Below are 25412 nucleotides of genomic sequence, written 5' to 3'. Positions count from 1 at the left end.
CCTATCCTCAGTCTCTGTCTATATACAAAGGTACAAAAGCAAAATTCTTTGATATTAGAATAAAATGTTGACCCTTGAAATTTGCTCATCAATGTGATTCATAAGGATATAAAGTAGAAAATATATATCCTATTTATTTTAAATTATGAATGCAATTATATATTGATACGTGTGTAAATATAATTATGTAATATGCTTACATTAAAATGCTTGTTTAAGGCAGTAGAGAGACAGCTCAAAGTTACAGACACATGTTGTGCAAGCCTGCTGACCAGACTATGGAAGTCCATGGCCCATGTATAGGCAGACACAAACTGGTGCATAAGTCTGTAATCCTATCGCACTTAAGGCAATGGGAAGCAAAGAGCATCCAAAAGCTTACAGGCCAGCTGGTTTGGCTTTCCTAGTGGTGAACAAAAAAAGAAACCCTATCTCAAACAAGGTGAAAGGAGAAGAGCAACACACCAAAAATGTCCTCTGATCTCCACATATATGTACCCTGCCACATGTGTGCCCTGTAGTCACATCATAAACATTACACATATACACACAAAATTATTAAAAAATAAAAAATGTGTCTCAGAGAGGTTTTGTTGATATCTTGCACAAACAGACAGAGAGGGAGAAGAGACCTATGACACCATGACAAAACTAGCCCTGAAGAGGTCTGTTTTGATTTGTTCAGGTATGAACTTTAAACAATCCTTAATCACAGTAGTTCTGTCAAAAAGTACCACACAGATATTATCATTACATGAGTACAGCTGTCAAGTATATACCAACATTTTACTGACACTTCAAAGTGTTCAGTAATTAACCATGAAGCATTTTGTTAATAGTAAAGAAAAATGAATGAACACAAGATTCAAGGTTTAGAGGTAGTAGTATTTTTCTGCAAAAATTATATGTTCCCAGGGCTGGAGAGATGGCTTAGCAGCTAAGTGCTTGCCTGTGAAGACCCCGGTTTGAGGCTCGATTCCCCAGGACCCACGTTAGCCAGATGCACAAGTGAGCGTACACATCTGGAGTTTGTTCGCAGTGGCTGGAGGCCCTGGCGCACCCATTCTCTCTCTCTCTCTCTCTCTCTCTCTCTCTCTCCCCCTCTCTCTCTGCCGTTCTCAAATAAATAAATAAAAATAAAAATAAAATTTAGGGCTGGAGAGATAGCTTAGCGGTTAAGCGCTTGCCTGTGAAGCCTAAGGACCCCGGTTCGAGGCTCGCTTCCCCAGGTCCCACATTAGCCAGATGCACAAGGGTGCGCACGCGTCTGGAGTTCGTTTGCAGAGGCTGGAAGCCCTGGCGCGCCCATTCTCTCTCTCTCTCCCTCTATCTGTCTTTCTCTCTGTGTCTGTCGCTCTCAAATAAATAAATAAAAAATTAAAAATAAAATTTAAAAAACATTATATGTTCCCTTCATATATACTTTTTACAATGTACTTTGGAATAGTCATTTTATTTTTGTAATCATGAACCAAGAATTCAGTGAAACATCTTTCCATACAGTTAACATTTTCCCTAATCATTTCAAGCTTACTAAACCAATATGCTTAAGAGAAAAGGTTATTAGCATGATATACAGGGGGTTAACACTTATCTTATCTTGAGTTGGATCATTTAGAATTTGGCAGTTTAAAATTGATATCACTAAATAAACATGGAGTTTTAATTCATATCTCCCCATTGTACAGGAGGGATATAAAAACTAAGGGAAAAAAGTTATTTATAAGAGTTCCACTCATTAGTATAACATGCAACATATTGAGCATGGTAAAACCTCTCTCTCTGCATGGACAATGACACTTTCTTACTATGATCATAATTATTTCTCAAAATTATCAAAAATAAGTTACTAAAGTGATTCCTAGCCACCATAGTGCAGCTCTGTGGAAAATCAGAAAAAAATCAGATCTCCCATCGCACACTCTTCTCCATTGAATTGCACTCACCAGTGTTATTCCTATTATGAGTAATGACACATGGTAGCAATGCAAAACCTTTGGGTCAACCAGTCTAACTGAGAAGCAGGGAGCTCCTAGTTAAGTAAGAGACTCTGTCTTCAAAGAAGTAAGTTAAATGAATGATAAAGGAAGACACTCAAGGCCTTCCTCTGTTTTTAACACACGTTAACATGGGGCATGTATAACCATTTTAAGAAGTGGAGATGTAATATTATTTGTTTTAGTGCTATTGTTGTTTATTATCTTTATTAAAATGAAGGGAACTGTGTGCCATGGGATTAAAAGAGCCTATTAATTTAACATTTCATTTTAATGCTCGTCTTTTCACAGAAAATAATACAACCTCCAGACTGGGGAGATGGCTCAGTCAGCACAGTGCTTGTCATATAAGTAGCATGATCTGAATTTGGATCCACGTCATCTATGCAAAAGCCAGAGGTAGTGACATATGCCTGTAATCACAGTGCTAGGGACTTGGAGGCAGGAGGATTACCGGACTTATGAACTAGCTGCCTTAGCCAAATTGGTGAGCACCAGGTTTAGTGGGAGACCCTGTCTCCAAAAGTAATGCAGAGTGTGATTGAAAAAGTCATCCAGCTTTGACCTCCAACATCCACATATACATGCACACATGTGCACATGCACTTCCCCCCATCTGCACCCCGCCCACACACAAATGTCTATACACATGTACCCACAATACACACATATGCATGCAAAAAGGATACTGCTTCAACTTAAAAATATTATCTTACTATATCCCAAAATATGTCTTTGCTATAATACCTTACATTTCTGTATCTACTATAGAAAGTAGCAGTAATATTTTCATAAAAGAGTTTTAGTAAAGAACTAAAAAGTAACTTCAGGTGAAATACCAAGTCAAGATTTCAAAAGGCATAAGGTTGTATCTAAGCAGAAACCTCCTAGAAATTTTATTTTGTTCAGCCAGAGAGGTAAGACATGTGCAGAGTCTGAAATGAGTGACATTTGAACTCATCAGCAAATACTTTTCTGATAAACACTGCAATAAGAAATGAATTCATGGGGCTGGAGACATGGTTTAGCAGTTAAGGTACTTGACTGCAAAGCCTAAGGACCCAGGGTTGATTCTCCGGGACCCATGTAAGCCAGATGCACAATGTGACATATGCATCTGGAGTTCATTTACAATACCTAGATGCCCTGGTGCAACCTCTCTCTCCCTCTCTCTCTCTCTCTCTCTCTCTCTCTCTCTCTCTCTCTCTCTCTCTCTGGCCTGCTACTTCTGCAAAAATGTTAGAGCTCCCACATGCACCTAGAACCGATCATTTCAAAAGTCACGATATGCTATTGGCCCTTACACCTCATCCTTTCCTGAGATCCCCGCCTTTATTTTCAACATTATATAGGCAACCACCAGTAACAATAAAGCAAGTTCCTGCTTCGACAAGACTGCTGACTCAGTGTGGTTTTTCTCTGGTGACTAAGAGAGGTTCTGAGCCGTCGACACCCATCCTCCTCCTATAACCATTGGGAGGAACCAGTGGGCCTGGTCCTTCCTCAGAATTACCTGCCGGGGGAGCCCAGCAATCAGCCTGCTTTGGCAGCCCACTATAGAGTCTGTTCCATCAGCCTGCTGTGTGCAAACACAGGCTAATCTGCCCACCCACATATGAGCTCAGGAACACTCTGCCTGTCTGCTTGCCCACCTGCAAACCCAGGTCAGTTCCCCAAGAGGCACTACTTCCCCTGCCCATCAAGACCACAGTCCTACTATCCCTGCCCATACACTGTGATAGGGAGACAACAGCACAAAAGAAATAACATGAAAATCAAATGCAAGTAAATGCAGTAAGATCACCCATTCCTACAATGGATCTCTCTCATCACAACATAGAAGAGACATTAGGATCAGATAACCAAAACAAAGCTATGTGCAATGCAACCCTGACCAAGCTACTGGTAGAACTTGCAGAAAAGCAAAAAGGGACCAATAATCGTGTAGATGCTGCCATCACTAGACTAGACCTAATAGATAAGAAAATGGAAGGAGTTCAAAGACAGTTAAGAGATATGAAAGAGAATGAATAAAAAGAGGACCTCAAAAATCAGCTGGTGATCCTAAATGAAGACATAATCATATGCAAGGTGAACTCCAAGAAGCATCAAGAAAATCAGAAAATGATGTGAAAAGGGAGCTTGACAGAGGGATGGAAAGTATACATAGAAAAGTAGTAGAAAATGCAAACCTAATTGAACAAGCCCAAAACACTTTAGAAGCTCTTAAAAATAGAGTCAGCCATGTGGAGGATAGAAACTCCCATCTGGAAGACAAGACAGAAGAAACAGTTCAAGAGTTCAAAAGTTTCAATAAGTTCAAAATATTTTCTGAACAGAACATGAGGGAACTGGATGCCCTTAAACATCCTAACTTCCAGATCATGGGAATACCAGAAGGGGAAGAAATTCAGACCAAAGACACAGAGAACTTATTTAACAAATAATCTAAGAAAACTTTGCTACTCTCTCAAAAGAAATGTCCAAGATAAAAGAAGCTAACAGAACTCCAAACAGATAGGACCAAAGGAGAAACTCTCCAACACATTTTGTCATTAAGACTCTGAACATAGACACCAAAGAGAAAATACTAAAATCAGCTAGGGAAAAACAGCACATCACTTTTAAAGGTAACCCCATCAGAATTACTTCAGACTCCTCAATGGAAACCATGAAAGCCAGCAGGACCTGGAATGGAACATTGCAAAGTCTAAGATCCTACGGCTTCCCAGCCAAACTACTTTACACAACAAAAGTACCACTCATAATAGATGGTGAAAGTAAAACTTTCCATGACAAAACTCAGCTTTACAACAATATGAACACAAAACCAAAAAAAAACAGAGAATTTCAGGAAATTCTCCACACAGAAGAATCAAATAATCAACCTCAAAAGCCTACAAGAAGCAGATCACAATAACAAAACTGAGAGAAGGCACAAAAAACTTCAAACTCCATGAAAGCACCAAACCACATATACCAACACAATATGGCATGGATCAAATAAAACCTCACAGTAATTACCCTAAATATTAATGGCTACCAATCATGGGCTACAAGAGGGCATACACCTATTAAATTCTCTCTTAAAAAATGAGAATTATCCCATTTATCTGGTACTACCTTCACTCTCTGTTGGAGAATCTGCTTATGTTTTTCAGATAGACACAGATCCTAAGGAGAGAACCACCCCATCACACCTTAAAAGAGCCCCAGCTAAAACTAAGAATAATTGGGAAAACAAACAAGGGTGCTGTTTTCTTAGTGAACCCGGTACCAGTACAAGGGTGAAGGGGATCGACCCAAAGAACAATCAGCTCCTACCAAATCAGATATCCAGAGACATAGAGGTCCGCAGAACTCATCACTGAAGCAAACCCAAAATGAACACAACATGGTTCAGGGAAATTTGCAGAACAGGGGGTGGAAATACACAGAGACATTTCCTCCTACCCATAACTGAGTGCTAACTCCACAATGCATGACCCATATACCTCAACAAGGCGGGGCCAGAGGGAGGGAGAAAGATAGGGAAGGGGAAAAGTAATTAATAAAAAAAAATTTTAAAAATAAGGCTGGTGGTATCACCATACCTGATTTTAACTTATATAACAGAGCCACAGTAACAAAAACAGCATGGTGCTGTCACATAGACATGTAGATCAATAGATGAGAATAGAGGACCCAAATGTAATCCGGGCAGCTGTAGCCACCTGATCTTCAGCAAAAATACTCATTGGAGAAAAGGCAGCCTCTTCAGCAAATGGTGCTGGGAAAACTGGATATGTATCTGCAGAAGGATGGAAATAGATCCTTTTCTCTATCCATGCAGAAGAATTAATCCAAATGGGTCAAAGACCTTAATATCAGACCTGAAACTCTGAAACTGCTAGAGGAAAAAGCAGGAGCAACCCTACAACATATTGGTCTCAGCAAATACTTTCTGAATATAACCACAATTTCTCATTAAACTATACTACTTTTAAGCTGAAAACTCATTTACTATCTTCCATCTTTAGCATAAATTATTTTTGATTTAGAAATGATATTTCAAGTGTTTTGAAAGTGAAGGCCATGCTTTCTACTTGTAGAAATTACAAGTATAAAAGCACAGGGCACATTTTCAGAAAAGCAGTTTTACCCACTTATGATAATCTATTCATTATTAGAATATAATTAGGTCACATATGGTTCAGTAGGTCAGAGTCCAAAAGAAACTTGTCTTCTTGAGTTAAGAGCATACACTGAAAAGTTAAAATACACGCATACAAACAAAAATAGCATTGACAAATTTAATTCCAAGTATATATGGTGAGAATTTCTTTAAGACCAGGCCTTCCTGGCATTCCAGGCATTGCCCCTCCCATTCCAGACATTCGTCCAGGAAAATTCCCAGACATTCCACCAGGGAAGCCACCTCTGGCTCCGTTCTGCTTGGCCCTTCTTAGCCCTTCCTATTCTTTCGTTTATTTTTCTTTCCCCTCTCTCTGTGTCTCTTCACATTTTCACTCACGAGCCCTCGATTGAATTTCTTTCAGCATTGCACTGGCATCTTCATCGTAATCCAGTTTGCAGGCAGGGACCAGATCATGGACTGCTTCTTCCCAGTGCCCCAGAAGTCTGCATGCTTCCCCTTGCAAAGGGTAAAGCTGAGCAGAATCAGGATTTATTTCCATGGCTCTGTCACAGTCTCAAATGGCAGCATTTGGCTTCTGCAACTTTACAAAAACACTGGCTCTCTTGGCATATAGAATGGCCAAGCGAGGGTTTAGCTTGATGGAATCTGTGAAGGTCAATGGCTTTCAAAACTCACTATCATTTAAGCATCAACAGCAGCCCCTTTCTTTTCAGTTGCTTGATCCATCATCTATTTCTTCAGTTATCTCTACATTCATCTTTCATTTCTTGAGGAGCATCGGTGTCTTTTTTTTTTTTAAAGTTATGTACACAATGTGTAAACAGCCATGTTGGTACCATGTTAGCCTCTTTCATGTGCTCCCCCCCATGGAAAGGAAGCCTCCTTCTTGGGGAATGTGGGTCTTGCACTGTGGGGCTAGCCATTAGTCATGGGGGAGAGGCAATGTCTCTGTATATAATGTCCCAGCATGTGGCTCTAACAATCTTTCGCTTAAACTTCCCTGAGCCATTTTGGGTTCATTTTAGGTCTACTTCAGTAATTACACCTTCATTATCATTTCTAGATCACTCTCCTTGCAGGATGGCTCCTGTGTCTTTACGTTGTCCTCTGTCTTGCTGTTTTTTTTCTTCCTTAATAGTTTCTTCTGATTTAACTTTAGAGTAGCAGGTGGCGCTTTATCTCCCATGCTCTCCACCCACTCCCGCAGAAAGCACATTTCCTGGCTGAACAGGATGCTTCCTCTTGCTTACACATGCTCTGAAAGGCCCCTTGGAGCTCTTTCTCCTTGGAGATCCATGGTCAAGAAGCAGTGGGCAGGGCTGAATGATGGCTTAGCGGTTAAGCTCTTGCCTGTGAAGCCTAAGGACCCCAGTTCGAGGCTCGGTTCCCCAGGTCCCACGTTAGCCCGATGCACAAGGGGACGCATGTCTCTGGGGTTCCTTTGCAGTGGCTGGAGCCCTGGCGCGCCCATTCTCTCTCTCTCCGTCTATCTGTCTTTCTCTCTGTGTCTGTCTCTCATAAAAAAACAAACAGACAAACAAACAAACAAACAAATAAATAAATAAATAAAAAGAAGCAGTGGGCAGCTGCAGAGCAGGCTGTGACGAATGAATGCCAAAGCCCCAGTGCTGCCTCTAACATGAACATGGAGAGAAGGGGAATATTTAAAAACTTTTATGGATGTAAAAAATATTTTCCTGTATTTATTTGTAGCTATTCAGTTCCCATAGAGAAACTGGTATAAAATAAGCATATGCTATTAGTGCTGGAATTCACTAAAATTACCTTTTTTGCCATCATATGACAAGCAAGTGTGTCTCTTACCCTTGTTCAGTCACTGCCTGGTGCTATTTTATGACACACAGTAAAGTAAAAGTACATAATCATAGCAAATTAGTGTTTAAATACAAAACATAGCTATGAACTTAGGAGGAGAGATAGACAACTTGGAAACTGGAAAACAAAAACTTCTTATAAAGTGATGAAATTGTAAGTTAAATGATGATTTTACCAGTTCTAATGAATCTTTTTATTTTGTTTTGTTAATTAGTTTTGTATTCAGCAAATGCAGTCAGTTTGGTACCATTATTAGGCTTATCCGTGGCCTACCTCCTCCCCTCCTTGTTGAGGTACATGGGTCGTGCATTGTGGAGTTAGCCCACAGTTCTGGGTAAGATAAGTGTCTCTGCATATCATGACCCAACATGTGTCTCTGACATTCTTTCCGGAACTTAAACAAGCATGTGCCCATGCAAAATACTGGCAATTCAAATTACTTACAAAATTTACTATAAATAGTGATTTATAATGGAATCAGAAAAAAAAAAATGGGTAGCGTTTGAGTTTAGAATTTAGAGATGTGGAACTTTCTAGGTTATAAAATAAAGCTAATTTCCCACCTTCAATAATATTTTTTGTTCATGCCCTATGGCTAATAAACAAATCTATATAATTTCTTGTTAATATGTTCAGAATTTGGTTTAACATTTTTATATATTAATAAGCAAAGAACATATTTTCATAAACAAGATAATTTCATCCCTTTTATGACTTAATAGCAGTTCAATATAATCTATATATGAGTCAAAAAGCATGTGGCATTTGTTTTTCTCCATATTATTTATTTTGATAATATGATAAACTGCAGTCGCATATATTTTCATAAACAAGATAATTTCATCCCTCTTATGACTTAATAGAAGTTCAATATATGCCACATTTTCTTTGTCCATTCATGTATAATCCAATACCTAAACTGGTTCCCTAACTTGCCACCCATACCAGTTCTGGGATTAAAGAAAAGTGCAAGTTAGGGAATCAGTTTAGGTGTTGGGTTAGGGGATGTTTGCACTTCATTAGCATTTATTAAAAAATGGGTACTTTTAAAAAGTCGTACTGAGGGCTGGAGAGATGGCTTAGCGGTTAAGCGCTTGCCTGTGAAGCCTAAGGACCCCGGTTCGAGGCTCGGTTCCCCAGGTCCCACGTTAGCCAGATGCACAAGGGGGCGCACGCATCTGGAGTTCGTTTGCAGAGGCTGGAAGCCCTGGCGCGCCCATTCTCTCTCTCTCCCTCTATCTGTCTTTCTCTCTATGTCTGTCACTCTCAAATAAATAAATAAAAAATTTAAAAAAAAAAGTCGTACTGAATACATTGCATTTTACATCATGGACGGTTATCAGCTTATGAGGGCCAGGGCAGAATGTGGTGTTTTGAATCAGGTGTCTCCCATAAACTTAGGTGTTCTGGGTGCTAGGTTCCCAGATGATAGAGATTTGGGAATTAATGCCTTCTGGAAGCAGTGTATTGTTGGGGGCAGAATTATGGGACTTATAGCTAGTGTTCCCTTGACAGTGTTTGGCACACTCCTGCTGCTATTGTCCACCTTATGTTGGCCAGGGGGGCGATGTCCACCCTCTTCTTATGCCATCATTTTCCCCTGCCATGATGGAGCATTCCCTCAAGTCTGTTAGCTAAAATAAACCCCCTTTTCCCCCCAAAGTTGCTTTTGGTCAGGTGATTTCTGCTAGCAATGTGAACTGACTACAACATTCACGATGGTCATGATGATCACGGTGACAGTATTCTTATGGATGCAAAATTAAGCCTGAGAATTTACATGGTCTTTGTGCAATGCTTTTGATCTTGGCCACCAAGAAACACAGATAATTCAAGATTAAAATTATGAATGCTTCTAATTAATTTAACTTCAGATTCTGGGATATATGGATTGGTCATTTATTGAGAAGAAATATTATATCATTAAAATGATACAACACATTGTTAACAAAAATAATATGGCAAAGGAACACATGAACTTCTTGATAAATATTAGATGATCTATATTTCTATAACTAAGAAATTAATATAAAAATAAGCATAAATTTCATAATTTAAATGGAATTAAATGATCAGTGATGGAAAATTGCTATCTTTACTTAAAACTACTGACTTACTTGGCCTTCTAGACTTATAACAAAAGAAAGATGTCAGGTGAGTGGCTTCCTAAATATCCCTATACAATGCAGAGAAACATTAATTCATACAATTCAGAAAGCTAATTTATTTGTCAAGAAATATTCTGACATTGATATTAATATTAAGGGAATAATATATTTTGATAAATTTATTCAAAAGAAAATTGACCATATATTGAGACCAGGGCGTGGCAGTATACTTGTAATATAAGTACTTGGACGCAGAAACAAGAGGATTGAAAGTTTATAGCCATCCTTAGGGGCTTCAAAACAGAAAGATAGCTGGGGCTCACTGATCAGTCAACCTAAACAAAAATAGGACAGTTCCAGGTGGAGTGAGAGACTCTGTCTCGAGGAAATAAGGCAGAAGCATGCTATTGAAGACCTTGCACCCTCGTGTGTTCTCTGCACACACGCACATGCACACCCATGAGTCTGCACAGCACATATACATACAACACACACACACACACACACACACAGTCAACAAAAGTTGGATAAACTTGTTTGGCATGGAGGCACATGCTTTTCATCTCAGCACTTAGGAGGCAGAAATAAGGGGATCCCCATGATTTTGAGACCACTTTGAGACTACATAGTGAATCTAGTTCTTTTTGGGCTAGAGTGAGACACTACCTCTAAAAGAAAATAATTTATACACTAAAACAAAATAATGTATTTCTGGAGACATAGTATTTACTAAGAATGAATCAGGAAAAAATAAAAAATGAAACAGATTAAATTAAGTAGGATTAATCAGGAATCAAAATCTTTCCAATAAGGAAAAGCCCAAGATCAGGTGAACCCCTGGTGAATTCCACAAAATATTTAAAGAACTGACATACATATTTCTCAAATTTTTCCAAAAAATTGAAAGGAAAGATGTGGAAGACCATTCATTACACTAATATCGACAGGCAAGTCAAAATATATCAAATTATAGGTAGAAAAAATTAAATACATGTACACTTATAGTAGATATGTCAATTATGCAGTCATTATGGAAAACAACAAAGTGATCCTACAAAAATAAAAACAGAACCATCATATCATTTAGCGATATTAGTGCTTGAATATATATATATATAATCATTGCCCCCAAAAAAGATTATCTGCATATTGATGTCAATTACAACATCCCTCTAAAAAACAAACAAGTAGAATCAACTAAAGGTTGTGTATTAGAGAAGCAATAATGAAAGTATGGTACTCATTTTCTATGTTACTTGATACTGGTGATTACTGCACAATGATAATATATAAGGAAACCCTATGAGGTATAACACATACATATATATGTATACATAACTTTGTGTAAATTATACCTCAATAAAGCTAGAAAAATATACATGTATATAATATTTAATCTTTGTTAAGATAAAGATGTCTATTGTTTGTTTTAAATAGAATAATTTAAGTATATAGGACACAACAAAGCTTTCATTTTTTTTTTCTTCAGTAAACTACTATTTAAAGAATTCTTCAATAAGCCATCTGATAGGTTCAGTAACTCTAAGGATGAATGAAAATCCAAGATAACTAGAATGTCTATTCTAACACAACTACAAGAGAATCCAAATACAAAATCTAAAACATATATACTAAGCAATGTTACTAAAGTTCTTAAATTTTGGCAAGTAAAATAATCATATTTAAGATACGAATTTTTCCACCAGTATTCTTTTGAACAACTGGGTAAGCATTGATAATTTCAGGCCAACTACCATGTTTCTGGCACTAACAGGCCTCCTCTTGGAAAACAATGTCACAAGGTTCATGTAGACAGATGGATAAATGAACAAAAGCAAAATCATTTCCAAGTTTCCTCCTTCTTGCTTGGCCTTCTGCCAAATGGGGCTAGATTTTTGTAGAAAATTGAGAGAGAGAGAGAGAAAAAAAAAACTTAATCCTGGCAAGAATTTCCCTCTTCCCATGTCAGTTTTTCTCTCTGAATTTTATCTTGTCTGGCATACCTCCTTTGCATAGAAAGAGTACATTAGGTACTTGTGCAGAGCAAAATTTAACCAAGTTGTCTTCATTTATAAATTATTCCTTGGAAAATGTTTAATCTACATTTAGCTATTGAGTGTCTCTTCTTATGAACCAAACTATGGCCCACACAGTTCATATGTTGGAGTACTAACCACCAGTAGAGCAGAATGTGACTGCCACTGAAAAACAGACTTAGTCAAAAGGTAATCAGGTTGAAAGATGTTCATTTGTGTAGGCCCTAGTCCAGTATTGTCCCTATAAGAATTTTTCAGATCTTATAATATTAACAGATATCATCACAGTCACATGCCCAGGAAAGGGGGCATCAAAACAATAGAAGAGAGTCCACTTCACAAGCAGAAAAGGAGCTGATGAAACCCACTCTGCTGGCTACTGTCTTTCAGATTTAAACCACCAAAACTTTGAAGATATATAGAAGGAGGGTGGGGACGTTCTTCAAAACAAATGCAACTGTGATAAACTCAATGTGTTAATGTGAGCCTTACCAGCAGCTCCATTTGCCCCAATTTGTCTAATTATCTCTGTGTGCTTATCAACAACATATATCAAATAACTGTGCCAACAGCATACCAATAAGTTTAGTTAATTGTAGAAAGATGGCCAGGATTATACAAGGGCAAAGAGAACATATTAATTATTTGAAAGATACAACAGCATTAAGTGAATTAAAATGCAATATTTGACACTCTACCACTGAGAAATTTCTCTTTAATGTTGGTTCCAAAGTAGCATTGCTTTTTGTGAAATAATAACAATGATACCCAACTGGAGAAATGGTTGAAAATATGTTCCCTTGCAAGGCCTGACAGTCTTGGTTTTATTTCCCAGTGCCCACATAAAACCAGATGCATAAAGTGGCACATGTATTGGGAATTTGTTTTCAGTGGCAGGAAACTTTAGCATTTCCATTTCTCTCTCTCTCTCTCTCTCTCTCTCTCTCTCTCTCTCTCTCTCTCTCTCTGCTGGTCTCTCCCCAAATAAACAAATATTTAACAAAACAACCATGATGTATTTTCATGGGGTTTTTATGAGAAAAAGGTGTCTATGGAAACAGTTTACTTAACTCTTAACAAGAATCAATATTATGCTGACAAATAAACCCACCTAGTTATAGCACATGATGAGGGAAATGGGATAATCAGATATTCTTTGGTAGGAAATTCATTGCTTGCATCTTAGCGTAGAAGACATAATAAAGTAAGGTGATGTCAGAACAAGTATATAATAAGGATGATACACTATAAAAGTCCTCACAATGGGTAGGAAAAAAGAGAATTAGTAGTAGTATGCATGTATGAAGCACAATAAAGGATTTGACAACTTTGACTTGGAACCATGTGTTAGGTAATATTTGGATGTGCTTATTGGATGGTTAAAAGCTAGGATTTGTGGGCAGAAGCAGAAAGATTTAGAAGTAATAATGGAGAAACACTCAGGCCTCTTGGAGGGGAATAACATGAGGAAAGTAGTGTTTTAAAGAGATTTGTCTGACAATGCAGGCTATGCATTTTCTTAGTATTCTAGTTTTATGATTGTAAATCAAGGATAATGAAATATGACTTATGGGGAAATTGAGAGGATTAATTACTGAAGCTAATGTTTGTAAAGGGCTTTAAGAAACACTGAATTCTAAGTTTTATTGCATCCTAGTTCAGAGCATTTGGATTCTTCCTCTGGTGAATTTCTATTCATATTTTCTGAAGCCACTTCAGATTGTGCTGTAATCAAATGGGTCTCTGAGAGCATTTTCTGAAAAATGAACCACCCGAAGAGAGCAACTGGCAGGTTAGACCCCTCAGCAATATGAAAAAGGCCAGATTCTCATAAAACCCAGGTCACTAGGAAAAAATTCAAAGAAGCAAACAGCCTCCAACTGTTTTACTCACCAGACATTCATATCCTCACTTTTTTGTTCTCAGGTTTCAGAATAAAACTTCTGGTCACCCCATAGGAAAACTCACAGGAACCATATGGCTAATGCAAAAAATGACTGAATGGATGAAAATTGTCCTTATATTTTACTAATGCATTGATTCTAATTAAATTCAAGTAATAATTTGGAATGGGGAAAATTTTTTTTAAATTTATTTATTTGAGAGAGAGAAGGAGAGAGAGAGAGAGACAGAGAGAAAGCGAGAGAGAATGGGTGCTCCAGGGCCTCCAGCCACTGAAAACGAACTCCAGACTTGTGCACCCCCTGTGCATCTGGCTTACAGGGGTCCTGGGGAATAGAACCTAGGAAAATAATTTTAAATGGGTTTTAGAACATACTGTTCAGAAGTAAAATTCTTCATATACAAAATTTCATTTATTGAGGTATAGTGAGGGATGCTCAGAATTTTTAGGTATCTCCTTAAATTCGTGTTCTCAATGCTTGATCTCTAGCTGATGGTCATTTGGAAGGTGGAGACTTGCTGGAGGATATATGTGGTTAGGGGCTGGCTTAGAGGTGTTCTTGCCAGTTCCCCTTTGCTAGAGTTCAATTCCCTCTCCTGACGCCGTTTGCCACCTCCTGTGGCAGAGGGGTTGCCCAGGTTCTGCTCATGTAATGCCCTTGCCCAGCCATCATGAACCATCTCCTCATGAGTATAGCCAAGATAAACGCCTTCCTCTTTCAGCTACTTTTGGTTGGGTGATTTTTTTTTTTCCCCGCAATATGTAGGTAACTACAACATACTATTTATCAGGTGCTATGTGTTCCCTCAGTTACTATTAATATACTTGGCCTTGTAGATATCACTCAGGTACACTTGGACATTTAGCAATCAGTTTATTAAAAATTATTAAAATACCAGGTTACTGTTCTCTTCCCAACATAGCAAACCCATTGCAAATATCTAAACTGCAGATTATTTCTAGTATTTCCATATATGTTGCTAAAATCTAATAGTTTTTCTACTTCTCTTCTTTTTTTAAACTTTTTATTTTATTTATTTGAGAGAGGGCAAGAAGAGGCAAATAGAGAAAGAGAGAGACAGATAGAGTATGGGCATGCCAGGGCTTTCAGCCACTGCAGATGAACTCCAGACACATGTGTCAATTTGTGCATCTGGCTTACATGGGTAAAGGGGAATTGAACCTGCATCCCTTGGCTTTGCAGGCAAGAGCATTAACCACTAAACAATATCTCCAGCCCCTCTCCTTCTCTTCGACTGCATTATTGTGTGTTTTAAAATAGTAACAACATTAACTCAGTACTGTTTCATTTCCATGAATCTTTCCTCTATATCTACAATTAAACCTTTTGTAAACCTCTATGTCAAACATAATTCTGGTGTTTCCTCATAGCTTCCATAAGTACTCAGACTATATTTGTCATCATCATTGAAACTCCAGTGCCAACTATGATTACTTCAAAACACTTCTTAGATTATTTTAATTTAATTTAATTATTTTAATTTAATCCTTCTAATTATTTTATTTGAGATGCACAAGAAAAGAAAAGTGGCTTTGGTTTGAACCTTCGGTTCTTAGAATCTCAATGTTGGACATGCAATGGACAGATGCTAATTAATAATTGTGGATTGAACGATAACATTTAAAAATTAAATTTGTGTGCCTTCAGCAGAATGTTCAGTATAAAATAAGGGGCTTTTATTTTCTTTTGTCATTCTGAGACTACGGTTAAGGCCTTGTCTTTTGTAAACTGGGATTTCCTGCCTTTAATTTTATGAAACTATCAAGTTCTGGAGTATAACAATCAGAAGAAAAAAAAAAAACACATTGATGACTAATGGGTGATTGGAACAGAGCTTGGATTCTGAGAGTGGTTTTGGAAATAAGGTCACTTTGATAATTTCATATGGAAATTATTTACTACACTTTGCTACTTCTACTTATTACTGTACCTGCTCTTGTGAATTGTCTGTGGATGCTACACATGTCACCAGCAAAATTAAAATTAGGCAACAAATTATGTTGGACATATGTGTTCAGTTTTCACAATAATAAAAGGGATATTTTTTCTCCCCCCCCCAATATTCTGCTATAATATATCAGGCTTAGTTTACCTCACAAGTGCATATGGTCACAAAGACAAGAAAAGGCATAAACATATATTGAAACCATAGAAAGATGTGAAGAGTGGATATGAGGAACCAAAGACTGAATATGGCAAATGCTTGTTTGCATTGGCTCACAAAAGATGTTGTGTGCATCTGCTCTATTTTCTAACTGTGGCTACTTTAGATTAGTAGGGTTTATTCTTCTGAGGAGTGTGATTTATCAATATATTCACCTAGAGAGAGAGAGAGAGAGAGAGAGAGAACATGAAATAAATTTCTTGCACACATAAAATAACCTTAAATGATCCTGGAAATATGTAATTTTGCCAAGAGTAGAAATGTAAATATTTAAAATATTATTAAAGGCATATGAGTGTTTGGAAAATTTAGCACTATGTATAAGAATATATCTTGGAGATCTCTCTAATGTAGCAATTAATCATGCTTATCGCAGGTTACAGACAGATTTTTAAACACTTTGATTTTTGTGAGGCGAACTCCCCAGTATTTTTGTGCTCATACAGATCATTGTTCATGTGCATTGTGACATGAATATACTTAAGATATCAACTCACCTAACTATGCTTGAATATCATTAAACAGATTAAATTGAATGACTGAAGCTCATTATAATAAAATGAATGTGATTCTCTTTCTTGTTAATTGTATTAAGCAAAATCCTCTCTTGGGGATGACTCAGTAAATTTATTCTCTCAACCTAGAAAATAGAGCCATTAGATGTTTAACTTGATCAATACAAATGTCCAATTAAAGCAATTCAGACCTAGATACTGCTCCTGTTCAAATATTCTTTGTTTACTTGATCTAACAAGATTACTATAATAGCAATAAGCATGTTTCTTCCTTTCTCCATGTTGTAAGGAGAAATTAAAATGAATATTTATTAAAACAATTTTACACTATTATTGAAAATTCCCTATATAGGCATAATTGAAGGTCACATGCAAAATACATTAAATATTACTGATGATGACATGAAAGTAAAAAATATATTCAACAGAGGAATGTTATGCGATTATAGTAGCCTTTTGTGAACCCAGGGAGTACAGAATGATGTGGCTATGGAAATTGAAGGAAATCATTGTACAACCTCATCATAAACATAAAAAGCAAATAAATCATCAGAACACATATTTATTAAAATATTGCCTGGCTCCAATTTTTAAAATCTTGTTATCAGAAAATCTCAGAGATGAGTTAATAGCATTATAAAAACACTGAATTCTGGGGTAAGAAATCCAAGGCAGGAAGATCTTCCTGGAAAAATTTAGGAATCTTTAAATGATGGATGAATGGTTCCTAACTTTGAGCCTTCTCTCGGGCCCTTAAAATAGTGTGGTTGTGGTTGTGGTTGTTTTGTTTATTTCATGTCAGACCTGAGGGTTGGTGTCAAGTGAGCACCACAATGCATTTATGAATCTCAGAGGACAATCTCAAATCCTATAATGTCTGAATTTTGTCTGTGGCAAGGTCTGTCATGACTGGGTTTGTCTGGCTCCTTAGACTACAAGCTTGTCGAAGATTCCCACACAAACATCTCTCATCTCACCATATGCATGCTGGGATTATAGATACCAATAAGGCTACAACATCTGTGTGTTTTGTTGTCATTGTTTGTTTATTTGTTTGTTTTAATGGGATTTGGGGATTTGAACTCAGGTATTCACAATTGTGATGTAAGGGCTTTATTCACTAAGCTATCTTTCCAGCATGTAAAATAATATTTAATCTGCATGATGGAAATCATTAACCCCTATTTCTTTGGCATGGATCTACTACTTTGACTACTAAATATATTACATGGTCCCTAAAGAAGTTTTTACATTATCAGCCAGTAGTCACTACTTCCCTGGAAGTTTCCTTTCTCTAAGCCTTGGAGAATATGGCCCCATACACATTTGTCTGGGAGTTCCCCTTAGAGTACACAAGGAAGGTTTAAACAGATTTGTGAAGTTTTTATAGGTTTGTTTTTGTTTGGTTTGGTTTGGTGAATTGGCTCCCATTTCTCTAAAGTTTCTACTCCACAAAATCTGACCCTCTGACAATCTCTCTTTTTTTTTTCTTTTTTTTTTTTTTTTTTTTTTGTTTTTCAATCTAATTAGCTCGGTAAAGTAATTTCATGTTTAAAATTCCCTCCTAACATTTGGATTCTTTAAATTCTTCTAAAGAAAAGTCTAGGAAAACTATGACTATTGACATATATGTTGTCTCTCTTTAGGAAATCAGTTCTTTGCAGTTGACCAGACTTGGAAAGCAATTGTTCCAAAGGTATTTTCCACTTTATAAGTTCTTTACAGTGGAAAAACTAGTTGTTGTGAATAGGAATGTAGTAGTCATCTTCACATTGCTGGGATGAATCTCCAGCCCAGACACAGCTTATGGGAGGAAGGGGTTTATTTGAAACTTACAGATACAGGGGAAGTTCTATAATGGTAGAAGAAGCGACCCCTTTCAGAAATCCTCACAGAGAGAAAACCACCGGCAGCACTAGAAGCACGCACTGGGAACCCCAAACAAAGCTCAAGCACTCTGCATTCTCTAGGCTGGAATTCTGGCCTTCCCCAATGACACATCTTCCCCTGTAGAGGGATTCTGCCTGCTAGTGGTAGAAGCTGCAAACTCAATTTTAATAGCACCTGAATCTATTAGGGGACATAGATTTGAAGCACCACAGAAATATATCAAATAATTGTTATAAATATAAGAATTTATGTAGCTGCATTGGCCAGATAAATTGAAAGAAAAATTTTGCTATCAGTTTGGTAGGAATAATAACATCATGCACTTGTGGTATGTAATTATATTAGTAGTAATTATTAGCATAAAATAGTTTAGCATGACTAAACCTTTCTAATGTAGTCTTCTAAGCCAGGCATTCTATAAAGTGACAGATGAGGCAGCTGTTTGTGAAAATACTCAAGGAATTGATAGAAAACTCTACATTCCCTTCTGCCAGAGATCAAGAGCCAAAAAGCAAAAGCAAAGCATTACACCATCAATGAGACCAGTGACATTCAAAACATGAAATAACACAATTATTTGTGCAACACTTTGAACATCTACTTCAACTGCAGCATATAGAGACGAATTCAGAAAACAGAAAAAAATTACCATAATAATGAGACATGGGCAAAAGAAAATTCTCTGGTTTAATTAAGCCAGAAAACACGGAAGTCACAAGAGAAAAGATGAAAGAAGCTGAAAAGATGATGATCACGAGTAGAAAAGGAGATAGTTCCCATAATAGCATGAAGTCTTAGCATCTCATGACAGAATTTTAGTTGTCAAAGTTATTAAATATTGGATGGCTTATATAGCATTGCATTAATGTTTCACGCTTTAAAGGCTAGATATCTGAAATAAAGATTTCCTTAGGACTGAATTGGTACATTGTGTCTTCTCATTATCTAGGGAAGGAACATGGCTGGTTTCTCTCTGTGGCTTCACAAGGTCTGTTCTACAAAAGCCCTTTTTATATGGACACTTGTCATCTGGGATCATGAACTACTCTAAGAATCCCAGTGTCCTCATTTTAGCCCTTCCTTGAAAAGTCCTGTCCCAAAATACAGACTCAATTTGGTATAGTAGAAATTAAGGCTTCATTATATGAATTTGGGATCAGGAGACTCATTTCAGTCCAAAACCAGTCATAAATTTCTGTACCAAGAATATTTACATGTTAAAGTTTCTATATCTTCTACAATGTCAGTCAGTACTATTTTTTCATATGGAAATACTGAATTGACTATGACTTGATATGTTTGCTACAACCTTTTCATAATGCTTAGATCATGAAAGACCTTTAATTCTTTTTATTAGAGATCTAATATAATTAACTAATATCCTTTCACCAAAGCAATAAATTAAAGTGGAGAATTATTACTCATTAACTCATTTTTGAGAACTGAGTATGATGGCTTCTAATGACTCCAATTTCAATTGAAAGACTAGCTACACATTCTCTTACAGGTATACTTTGTAGCCTCAGGGAAATAAGGCAGAAGAGTGATAGTGAAGGACATCATATGTCCTCCTCTAGACTCTGCACAGATGCTTATGCACCCATGAGTGTATACACACACACAGACACACACACACACACACACACACACACACACACACACACACCAACCAAAAATTGACAAACTTGCCAGGCATGTTGGAGCATGCCTTTAATCCTAGCACTTATGAAACAGAATTAGGAACACCATGAGTTTGAGGCACCTTGCAGCTACATAGTGAATTCCAGGTCAACCTGGGCTAGAGCAAGATCCTACCATGAAAAAACTGAAACAAATAAATAAATACATAAATAACTAAATGTACAGTTTGTGATTGATTAGACAGAGAGAAAAATAAAATTTGGAAATTTACTCATTTATCTATATAGTCTGCAAATATTTATTAATGGTCCTTTCAAAAGGCATTAATACATTAGCTGATAATTTCCTTTGTGTCCAATTTAAAATTATAACCTCAAAATTTCTTAGCCCAATTTAACCTAGAAAGTAAAATATGAGCTAGTTGACACATTTATAGAATTTAATATATTTATCTGCATATAATTTTAAATTATAGCCTGTTGAAAGTTTTCTGACATTCTATTTCATTTATACATTCAATACAAATTTAAAATCACACATACTGTTCTAAAAGTGAGCGACTTACATTTAATATTTTAAAAAATACAATAAATATCATAATTTAATCTTATTTTTATGTTAGATAGTTTACAAATAAAACTAGACATTTAAAAAATGTGAGTTAGTAGCTTATAGTGTATGTGCACAACCCAGATATTCTGAAGTAAAGTTATATTTCTTTTCTCCATTGGGTACTATACAAAGTAAGCTAATGAAAGGGAAGAATGATTTTACTAAATACTTAGTTTTTATTCTTAAATAGGAAGAATATTTCCTGTATACTTCTTTGTCTAGGTAAATCTTCAATAGTTTCAAATGCATCATCTCCTTGATTGATGCTCACAAAAATGTGTTCTTTTATATATGTTTATGTTTAGCCACCACATACTGTATTGCCAACTGATAAGACATTATTATTTTTCCATTTTTCCTGATGAAGAAATTGAAACATTGTTTCACACTTTTTGAAACAATTGTGTGCTTAAAATTCATATGTGTTGTTAAGTAAAATGGGCCAAAATTAGACAAATGTTATATATATCACTTTTCATATTTTTAGTCTAGAGTTTGAAAACGGAATATTCATGAGGGCTACAGAGATGGCTTAGCAGTTAAGGTGCTTGCCTGTGAAGCTAAAGGGTACAGCTTTGAGTCTCAAGAATTCACAAAAGCCAGATACAAACGGTGGTACATGTATCTGGAGTTTGTTTATGGTGGGTAGAGGCCCTAATGGCCCATTCTCTCTTTTTCTATCCATCTGCCTCTTTCTCTCTCTAATAAGTAAATAAACAAAATATTTAAAATTATGCATGAGTGTAGAAGAGGGCTACTTGAGAAAAGGAAAAGGAACAGCAGCAAGGGAGGGGTGAAACAAGACAGGAAAATGAGTGACTAACCCTACCTATCACCTACTATCTGTCCTGATGGGGGAGAGTGTGAACTTGCACAATCACTTTGGAAAGCATTATGAATGCTCCTGAAAAGATGAAAATAGACTTAGCATTTAAATCCCTTTATACCACTATTGGCCATAGACCCTAAGGGGATATTTGCTCTGACATGTTTGTTGCTACTTTATTCACAATAGGTAAGAATTGGAATGTGCACAGATGCCCATCAACTGATTGATGAATAGTGAATATGTGGTTCATATACAAAATGGGATTAAAAACAGAAATAAGGAACTATGAAAGTGTGAAATTTGCAGGAATCTGGATAAGTTGGAAAATATCATTTAACATGAAGTGACACAGGCACAGAAAGACAAATGCCCCATGCTCTGTGTCATATGTGGTTCCTAACTGGGAACAATTAGAGATGAGTATAAACAGTGTAAGAATCAGAAATATAGAAATAAAATGGCAATAGCACCAACAGGAAGAAGGCATATGGAAGGAGCAAAGAAGGAAATACATTAAGGTTAGGTGAAAGACATAACTTTGGGGTGGAAAGGTAATGGAGGGGTATGGAGACAGAGATGGTGCAAGGGAAATTATACATAATTTAAGACAATTTGAATCATTTCCATAGAAACCCTTCTTCTGGATAACAATACCATTCTACAAGATTCAACTATCAATAAAGGGAGAGGGGGACTATCCAGACAGAAGTGGCCTATAGACAGTGGAGTATCTTAACCTTAAAACTATGGACATTGGCTGATTAACCCCAGGCCAGGGAAACTCATAAAGTACCCCCAAAATTCAGATCATTGCCACAGAACTGATTACCTGCCAGAGATCAATGCTAATGCCCTATTACTAAAGACACCAGAGTCTACAGCCATAGAACGCTGAAACATGCATGCTGGAACTGAAAGGGCAGCTGGTTCCCTCCTGGATAATCCTCATCTGAGTGCCCAAAAGTGCTAAGGAATGTGGTGGGTCACCAACAGCATGAATCAGCAGGGGACTGGGCAAGCTACAAGAAGTATGTACTTGTGCAATAGTAGCACACACCCCTTGAGGGTCACTAACTGTTCTCCAATTGGAGATGAGTCCCACTCAGTGGGACAGAACTTATATCTCGTACTGGAAACCAAGTCAGAATCCCATAGCTAGGAAACTCACAGACTCCAGAGAGGAGCCCCCACTGCTGTCTGACTAAAAAAGGTGGATACAAACGCTACAAAGTCTTTCAAAAAACTATACATACCTCCTTTAATCCAAGCTTCTCTTAGTTTTGTTTGAACAATCTGTTTTATTGACAGATGCATAGAAAACTCAGGAGAACCAAGATCCATCAACATGACAAGAAAAGATAGACAACTGCCTACCATATGACATGCCACCTCTGTCACATCCGCTGGGGCCCATGAGAGAAGCAGCCACATAGGTACTGCTCCCACTGCTAGCCTGACAACCAGTTTTAGGGGAAATTCAACAGACACCAGGACAATGGGAATACCTCAAAGCAGAAATGTAGATGGTGCAGAGAGCTCATCAGTAAATTAGACTCCTAACAAACCCACTAAGGCTCAGAGACTATCATGGAAGAGGAGCAGGAATATTGTAAGAGCCAAAAGTCAGTAGAAATACCCTGAGAAACCTCCCCAGTCCAGAGACTGACTGAGTCATAAATTATCCTGCAGTGAATACTAACAACTCCACTGAAGAGAGTCCTCATAGAAAGAGGGGATGTGAGACTATAACTGTTGTAAAATAATTAAATGATAAAAAATTTAACAATATTATTGGGTTCTGGTTACATTTCTTGTTTGAAGAAACCTTTTTCCTGTTCATCTTATAAAGGAGGACAATTATGTCTCAAGCTGTTGGTAAAGTCATATCTGTAACAACTGAGCTCCTTTTTAAATGATTTAATGAATGTTTTCATAGAAAATTACAAATATCATTTTCAATAAATGTTTTGTTATTTTTAAAATGTAGGATAGGTATATATGTTTGTGTGTATGGATACATTTCCATATATAAGTAAATTTGTGTGTATTATAGAGATATATGTTTGAAGATAGCATATTGATCCATACTATTTTATACAAATGACATGTGCAAATGAAAACCAGGAGTAAAGGTTACAGAGAAAAAAAGCAATGCCATATGAAGAAGTAAATGATAGAATTAGTTACTAGACTCATAAACATTAAAAAAAAATCTCAAAGTTAGAAGTCTCTACACCCTTTAGCCAAAACCCTCATAAATACTGTGTGGGCATCAATACCCCAGCTCTGTTGTACCAAGACACTCACTTTCTCCCCTGATTTTTCCTGCACTAGTTTTCAAGGAATGATTTGCAGGCTGTGCTAGCCAAATGATAATGGACTCAACTCAGCGCTGCAAAGATGATCACAGACCAAAGTTGGCACAGCTGACTTACCTCTCAGTGTCAGTTATTTAATTAGCAAAAGTGTCAGAAAATTCCTTTTACTAGATTAAAATTTTCAGCAAAAATTTCTGATAGCAAATACTTCATAGCTTTATTATAGTGGTCTATTGTCAGCAACCCTCATTTACTTCTCATAAAATAGTGATTTAAAATTATGTCACAGTCATTCTCAGATGGAAGTCTTTTTCACCTCAATTAATTATTTTCTGATTGGAAGCATAACATGTGTGGCTGAGCTATGTAGTGACACTAAGACATCACCTAGGAGATTATGTGTGTGTGTAAGTGGGGGGGGTGTGATTTCATGTGATTGTGCATAAATATCAAAACGTCTGTTAACTTTTTTCAGTGCTGTTTCAAATGCCTGATGGAAGCATCTTAAGGAAGGCAGGATTTACTTTGGCTCATTGTCCCAGTAATCCATGTCTGCATTCCTTAGTTAACTTGATTCTGAGCCAGTAGTGAGTACGGTTACATGAGCATACATGGAGGCCCTTCACTTCACCTCTGTCAGTAGAAAGTAAAGAAGAAACTGGAACCAGGTGTGAAGTTGAATGTATTCTCTCAGTGGCATTGTTCCAACAGATAGGTCTTACTTGCATGTTTCCAGAGCCACCAGAAACCATACCAACAAATATTAACCAAGCACTCCACATATAAGCCTATACAATATATTTCATTTCAAAATCATAAAAGTAGGGTATAAATATCAAGCTTAGTAGGAACTGGATTATTTATATTTTTCTACCCAGTCCTTACTAGCCAAAGTTTATGAAAAATACATCAGAAAGGGGCCCTTATTGCTCTCTGGAGAAGAGTGGGCTTACACACACACACACACACACACACACACACACACACACAATCTCTCAAATAACTTTGCATATCCCTTTAGCCCAAGCTACTCTCACTGTTGGTTGGAGAATCTGCTTTATCTTATAGATGGCAGAGAAAATGGAGGAGAGTCAAGATCCATTGTTAAGACAAGAATGTATCTGAGGGCCCACCCTGAGGCTTGCCACTTCTTCCACATCCGCCAGAGCCCAGGAGAACTTGCAGTAGCAGCAGTGCCACAAACACTGCTCTTACAGCTAACCTGATATCCAGCTTCAGGGTGATGGCAGCAGACATGGTGGTGAAGTACATCCTATCAAAGCAGAAATCCAGAGGCTAGAAGAACTCCACCCTCAATCAGGTTGCCAACAGGACTGCCACAGCTCAAGAATCATTGCAGAAGAGGGAGCAGAAAGGTTGTAAGAGCTACAGCGTGGGTGGGG

General features: G+C 37.1%; 1 pseudogene; it reads right to left on the bottom strand.

Moving 5' to 3' along the window:
* Nucleotides 1-6289: 6289 nt before the first annotated feature.
* Nucleotides 6290-25281, bottom strand: LOC101609563 (annotated as a pseudogene).
* Nucleotides 25282-25412: the final 131 nt, after the last annotated feature.

The sequence above is a fragment of the Jaculus jaculus genome, chromosome 11 (genome assembly GCF_020740685.1).
Source record: "Jaculus jaculus isolate mJacJac1 chromosome 11, mJacJac1.mat.Y.cur, whole genome shotgun sequence".
Classification (NCBI taxonomy): domain Eukaryota; kingdom Metazoa; phylum Chordata; class Mammalia; order Rodentia; family Dipodidae; genus Jaculus; species Jaculus jaculus.
This window is presented reverse-complemented; position numbering and strand designations above follow the sequence as displayed.